Source organism: Engraulis encrasicolus, chromosome 18 (genome assembly GCF_034702125.1).
Source record: "Engraulis encrasicolus isolate BLACKSEA-1 chromosome 18, IST_EnEncr_1.0, whole genome shotgun sequence".
In the NCBI taxonomy this organism is placed as follows: Eukaryota; Metazoa; Chordata; class Actinopteri; order Clupeiformes; family Engraulidae; genus Engraulis; species Engraulis encrasicolus.
The window spans coordinates 11,735,923-11,743,422 of record NC_085874.1 but is presented as its reverse complement, the minus strand read 5'-3'; the positions used below and the strand labels follow the sequence as shown (position 1 = coordinate 11,743,422).

Here is a 7,500-nt window from a genome sequence, read left to right as displayed (position 1 = left end):
AAGTTAATGTTTGAGAAACTTAGCTACAAGAAGTGCAGTGCATGATGGGTACGCCTTTAGTCAGAAATGCAATGCATGGCCAATGCAGCAATGATAATATTTCTGTTGTTACGTACATGGCAAATTGTTTGGATAGCAACTAAATTTCACAAGTGAGGGGAGGAGCTAAGGACGTAGGCTCAGAGCTGGGTAGGTTGTCTGTTGGCCTAGATTGCGTACCCATTATGCACTGCACTTCTTGAAGCTAATGTTCTCAAACATTCACTTAATTATCACAAAAGAGTAGTTTAGTTTTGCTTCAAAACTATTATTCTAATGTTCTGCATTTATTTTTATTTTTTTTTACAATTAAAACTCAGTGGTACATGAAAAAAAATTACATCTCACCAACCCACCGCCATTGACAAGTGTACGTTCAATCCTTGCTATATATAGGCTCTTGTTCCCTGTCATTGATATGAACAAGAGACAACTAGATGACTCGGCTGTGTAAGTTTTAATTATTTGATATACCCTTACACTTAGTAGATCTGGGGGGCTAGGTAGTGCAGGCCTGGGTGGTGTGGGGGCCCTAGGACTTTGATAGTGCAGAGGCCCTGAGCCATCTGGGCTGACCAATGCATCACTTTAGAATAGGGACCCTTATTCTGCATCTGTTTTCACACTGTTCAGGGTTTGTTCACACAGTGTGTCGGGAGCTTATACACATTGTATTCTGCCACTTACTACTTACTAATAAATAGAAATATAGGCTTACTGGTCCTTACTAAGGTTATATTAGTAATAAATCCCTAATTGGGCATGAACAAGACATTTGGGAATACATGCTTAACAACTGTCTTATTTTGCTTAGTACATGCCTTACAAGTTACTTACACAGGCATTAATATTGTATGTATTAGTGCTAATAGATGTGTCCCTAAAATAAAGTGTTACCCTAATTACTAACTAATTATATGAATGCTTTGTAAAATATCTACAAAGAATGTCTCCTAGAATTGACTTGTTAACAGAGCATGTTTTATTCATTTACAAAAAAATGCAAATGTTTGAATATAAAATAGTAACATTTTCATTTACAAACTTTTGCTTATGCTTTGTTCACCATTACTAAAATATTTGAAAAAAAAATTATAATGCTTTTTAATGCATCAATTAATATAAAGATTCTCAAAAGCGAAGTTGTTAGCCATTTAGCAACTTGTCAATGGGAAATTGCATTGCAAACAACAAAGTATTTAACGTAGTTAGCAACTATGGCTTCGAGAAATGCACCCGTAACATGTGGACAAACAAACATGGCCATACAACGCACGCACACACGCACACACACGTACACACACACACACACACACACACACACACACACACACACACACACACACACACACACACACACACACACACACACACACACACACACACACACACACACAAACTCACATATCAACATAGAGAGACAGACCAACACCCACAATAAATTCCATCGCACTAACAGAAGACTAAATTGTCAGACAATTGTCACACGCATGATATGGCACCCACACACTGGATCCACTTTTTGGCGAGAGAGCGGTAAAGTGAAGTTAAAAACGTGTAGGAATTGCTACTCTTCCTTATGTCATCCAAAGTACAATTATTATCCAAAATACAATTCACAACTACTAGGCCTATGCAGTCGTGTCTAAATGCTAAAGGTACATCCCTGAGACGTGATTCTTCCAGTACCTCAAGTCATTCACACCATTCCCGACCACCTATTTATGAAATTAAATATTAAATATATACACATTATATACATATATACACAGTGTCCTGCATAGGCTTAAAACCAAACAACTATTATGAAAACAAAACAAAAAAAACAATTGGGGCGAATCCATCCACTCGGTCAGAAGTTATGGGCCAAACAAAAATTCGGCCATTTTGAATTCAGCCATCTTTACGGCGTTGGCCTCCAAAATCTAATCAGTTCATGAACCTACCCTAGAACATTGACACACCGAATATGGAGCAAATCCAAATCCACGGAAGACGTGGCATGCCTATCTAACATTTTCTGTTCAAATTAGAACTGTCCCAACAGTGTCATGTTTTAGTGCGAAATTAAAAACAGCTTTACTATGTGTATTTACGCTAACGGGTTCAGTTTAAATGTCTCTCCTGCGTGGGTAGCAGCGTCTGTGTCTGACCCAAGTGTGTTTTTCTGTGTCACCTGTTTATGTATTTACAGCATCTCTCACCTGTGTGTGTGTGTGTGTGTGCGTGCGTGCTTGCGTGCGTGCGTGCGTGCGTGTGTGTGTGTGTGTGTGTGTGTGTGTGTGTGCGTGCGTGCGTGCGTGTGTGTGTGTGTGTGTGTGTGCGTGCCTGTGTGCGTGCCTGTGTGCGTCTGTAACCTACACTCTCAGTGCCACTCTTGGCTCATTTCTCTCGGGTTTGAGTGTTCTAGTTGGGCAAGCTGTGCTGTATTTACACACAACCTGCAACCTGCCACTTGCTCCTCTCTCCTCTCCTCTCTGGGTCAGCTGCTCTACTCCACACTTCTGTGCACAGGGACCAAGCTCTCTCTCACACTCTCTCTCTCTCTCTCTCTCTCTCTCTCTCTCTCTCTCTCTCTCTCTCTCTCTCTCTCTCTCTGTGTTTCTCTCTCTGTCTGTCTCTCTCTCTCTATATTTGGGTCTGTGTGTGTGAGTGAGAGAAAGAGAGAGAGAAATAATGAGGGTTGCTCTGTGTGTGTATGTGTGTGTGTGTGTGTGTGTGTGTGTGTGTGTGTGTTTGTGTGTGTGTGTGTGTGTGTGTGTGTGTGTGTGTGTGTGTGTGTGTGTGTGTGTGTGTGTGTGTGTGTGTGTGTGTGTGTGTGTGTGTGTGTGTGTGTGTGTGTGTGTGTGTGTGTGTGTGTGTGTGTGTGTGTGTGCACGTATACGTGTAAGTATTTTTGTCTATCCCCATTCTCTGACCTTGGCTGTGTCTGTTCCCTTTGCATATGCAGCCAAATGTGTGTCTGTGATTGAGCACATATGCTAATGAGTGTATGTCCGTGCATGTGGTGCACTCGTGCTTGTGTGTGTGTTCTTGCATGCGTGCATACGCGCTCGCCAGGGCTGCTGCTAGATATAAGCAGAGTATGCAGTGTGCTTAGGGCACCAACCACATTGCCCCCAAAATTGAGGCCTCTTGAATTGAGATAAAAAATATTGAATTGCATTATAAAACATATATTTATTAGTTAGTAGATTATTATCATTATTATTATTGTTATTATTATTATCATTATGAGAGGGGGCCTCCTGACTAGTTAGGTTTAGGCCCTCCAAAACCTTTGGCCCTGGTGCTCGATTGTGTCTGTGCATGTGTGGTTGTGCTATATGCATTAACAAATATACACAATTAAAAAAAACAGTGCAAAGTATCTGTGTTTAACCTATGCACCTACGTACAGCACCTGTGGCTGTCCTCATTTCAACAAGTGTCCATGTGTGTATGGCAAGAGAAGTTTTTGCATGTCCCACCAGCCCCTTTGGGTGTGTGTGCGCTTGAGTCTGTGCATGTGTGTGTGCGTGTGTGTGTGCGTGCGTGCGTGCGTGTGTGTTCGCAAAGACAGGGATACATGTCTGCATATGTATATGTTTGTATGTATCGGCATATGCATCTGTGTGTATATGTTCCCCATGTTCCTTGTGGCCTCTGTGTGTGAGATTCCCTGGGTGGGGATCTGTGAGGTAACTGTGTTTTTGTGTCACATATTCCTGGATGGCTGTCAAGTGTGGCTCATTAAAAAGTGTGTGCACTGCTGGGTATTGCTGTGTGTGTGTGTGTGTGTGTGTGTGTGTGTGTGTGTGTGTGTGTGTGTGTGTGTGTGTGTGTGTGTGTGTGTGTGTGTGTGTGTGTGTGCGTGCGTGCGTGCGTGCGTGCACACGCATGTGTGCGTGTGTTCGTGTGTGTGTGGTTAGTCTGTGACTGTGTGTGTGTATGTTTTGTCTGTGTGAGTGTGTGTGTGTGTGTGTGTGTGTGTGTGTGTGTGTGTGTGTGTGTGTGTGTGTGTGTGTGTGTGTGTGTGTGTGTGTGTGTGTGTGTGTGTGTGTGTGTGTGTGTGTGTGTGTGTGTGTGTGTATGTGTGTGTGTTTTGTCTGTGTGTATGATACATTTGTGTGTGCTCCAGATTCCCACCCATCAAGGAAGTAAATGTGTTTCTGTGTCACATGTTCCTAGGTGGTTATCACTTGTGTGTCATTATACACTCTGTGTTTGTGTGTGTGCGTGTGCGTGCGTGTGTGCGTACAGTATGTACGCGTGTGTGTGTGCATCCGTGTCACTTGTGTCTCATTATGAAGTGTATCTGTGTCATCGTCTCCCAGGTGTGCCACCTGAGTCCCCTGTCTTCCCTACACATGTGGGCCAATTCGCGATAATAATGACATGGAAATTTCCAGAACCTCTAGAGCACCCCTCATTTACCAATGACAAGACGGGGAGGACCCTGAGCTTTTCACAAGGTCAGGACAGCCAAAGGCATTCTGGAGAGGGTATTCTATTAAGCCTTCGCACGCCACAAAACCCCATTGACCTCTGAACTACAGTACCCACAACCACTTGCAAGAGCGACAGCGTTGGATCTAAGGGAGCATGGGAATGTGTGTTTAACGCGCTGAAAGGCGGGAGCGAAGGGGATTGGGTTTATTAACAGGTCACCTTCCCGCTGTGATGGCTGTCATAGAGTGGGGCGATGCTGGTACAAAGGGAAGGCATCATGGGACATGGAGCCTGTCTTGTGAAAATGGATGGCAATGCTAAAGATGTTGGCACGCTGGTCAATAGCTAAAAACTAATGTGCATTAATCATTCAGACAGCGGTCTCTGGAGGCTCTGCCACACACACACACGCGTCTTTCACGTGTACAAACGCACACGCACGCAAGCACGCACGCACATACGCACGCACGCAAGCACGAACGCACGCACGCACTCTCTCTTTCGCTCCCTTCCTCTCTCTCTCTCTCTCTCTCTCTCTCTCTCTCTCTCTCTCTCTCTCTCTAACACACAGAAAGACATACGCATAATGCACATGGACACAGATGCAGAGGTGCATCTTGTCACCAGGCTAGGCAGGCAGCCGCTTGGGGCCCATAAGCTTAGGTTAGGTTAGGTTTCTTTATTAGTCTCCACGAAGGAGAAATTTGCTTTGGAGACAGGGAGGTTGCAGCATCATAAGGAACACATAGAACACATAGGACACATGACACCAACACAGAAAAACAAACAACAGTAAAACAATAGAAGAAAAACAGTGTAGGCCTACATGCTCAGAAGCACTGGATGTCCTAACCCACTGCCCCTGACCCATCCAGACCACCCCCCCCCATACACACACACACAGCTCCGTACCCCCCCCTCACACACACACACACACACACACACACACACACACCGTCCTACAACCAACCACACCTTCACCCTGCAATAAATAACTAGGTTACATCCATTCCATAGTTTACATTAAAAAATAAATAAATAAAGATAAATAGTAAACACAGGGATACATTCATGTTTACATATCCCCCTCCCAGCTTTTACCCTAGTTTCCATCCCCACCAACACTAGCTACAGAGGTCCATTTTGTCCCACTCAATCTCTCTTATTCCCTGTTTATTCAGTAGCTTGATTGAATGGGGTATAAAGGAATTTTTAAAACGATTATATTTACACCAAGGGAGTCTGAGCCTCCTCCCAGAGTTCAGAAAGAAGTATTCTCCATTTAGTGCATGATCACCATCCGCTACAATGGCATTCGCCTGACTGATAGTGGCCTGCTCAAAGAGCTCCTGCGGGTTAAGGGGGGGCATTACCCCCATAATCTTACCTGCATTTTTAATAAGTCTTGAGATTTCTGCCCTGTGTTTAACTGTGAGATTGCCAAACCAGCTGGTAATCCCATAACGGAGAACAGACTCTATTGTGGCTCTATAGAAGATTAACATTATGTTTTTACACACTCCAAAGACTCTGAGTCTGCGCAAAAAATGGAGACGCTGGTGTATCCTGGAACAGACATTGGTGACCTGGGTGTGCCAGCTAAGGTCGCTATCTATATGTACACCCAGGTACTTAAAAGTTTTAACCTGTTCAATGGCCTGGCCATGCACTGCCACTGCACCCTGGCCACAGAGGGATTTGGGGTCTACCACCATCTCTACTGTTTTTTTAGTATTGATGTGTAGTAAGTGTGAATCACACCAGTCAACAAATGTATCTATAGCTGTTTGGTGGCTGTTTACCTTATCATTATCATTTTTAGAGAGCAGGCTAAGAATAACAGTATCGTCCGAGAATTTAATAATATACTGATTTGGCCCTGAACTGACACAATCATTCGTATACAAAGTGAACAAAAATGGTGAGCTGACGCAACCTTGGGGCGCGCCAATACTGCAACACGTTGTATCCGACAAAGTAGTATTGAACTTGACCCGTTGTGGCCTATTTGATAAAAAAGAATAATACCACTTAATTAAAAACGGATTTACATTCAGCTGAATTAATTTTTCAAGGAGAATGTGTGGCTGGATTAAATTAAAAGCAGAGCTGAAATCAATAAAAAGAAGTCTGACGTAACCTGCGGGATTCTCTAGGTGTTTAAGCACTAGATGCATTATGGTTGCAATGGCATCTCCTGTGCTGCGGTTCTCAGTGTAAGCGAACTGGTACTTATCAAGAGCAGGTTGAACACTCGTGCGCAGTTTCCCAACCATTATCTTCTCGAAACATTTAAAAACATTAGAGGTTATGGCCACGGGCCGATAGTCATTATCCTCTTGAGGGCTAGGTTTTTTTGGGATCGGTAAAATGATTGAAGTCTTCCATAACTTTGGAATGCTGTGGGAGTCGATGGATAGTTGAAACAATTTAAGCCAAATTGGAGATAATTCATCCGCAAACGACTTCAGGGTAAAGGCTGACAGACCATCCGGACCTGTTGCCTTTTTGGAGTTTATACCTCTAAAGGTTTTGACCACAGTATCCAACTTGATTTCTACCCTATGCACATCCATGTCACATATTACATTATCCAAAACCCGCGCACATTCTGCATTATTATCCACATTAAAACGCATGTAAATATTATTCAGCTCGTTTGCATGAACACTTTCATTGGGAGCAGACAAGGGCTTCCTTCTAGCAGTCATATTCGTCATTTGCCTAATCGAGTCCCAAAGCTTCTTTCCATTGCATTCCGCCAGGTCTTGTTCCGCGCGCTCCCTGTGTTGCCGACGCGCGGATCTTATGTGAAAGTTCAAGTCCTTTTGGGCCGCCCTCATTGCCACCTTGTCCCCCACCCTAAGCCTATAGCTGGTGAATAACAGCCTCAGAGTAACAGACTTTAAACTACAGTAGTGGCGATTTGTTGTGAATGTTCATTCTCTTGAATTTTCGCTTGGGGCCCCAACTTACCCTAGAATCGCCCCTGCACAGATGCATACATAAAAGCGTGCGTTGAGAAGTACG

The 7,500-nt window shown here is 43.7% G+C and overlaps 1 protein-coding gene across 1 annotated transcript in view; it reads right to left on the bottom strand.

Annotated features, from left to right (window-relative positions):
* The window catches only part of stxbp5a (syntaxin binding protein 5a (tomosyn)), a 199,729-nt gene that overhangs the window by 32,523 nt on the left and 159,706 nt on the right, over positions 1 to 7,500 (bottom strand). The gene's annotated exons all lie outside the window — the stretch shown is intronic.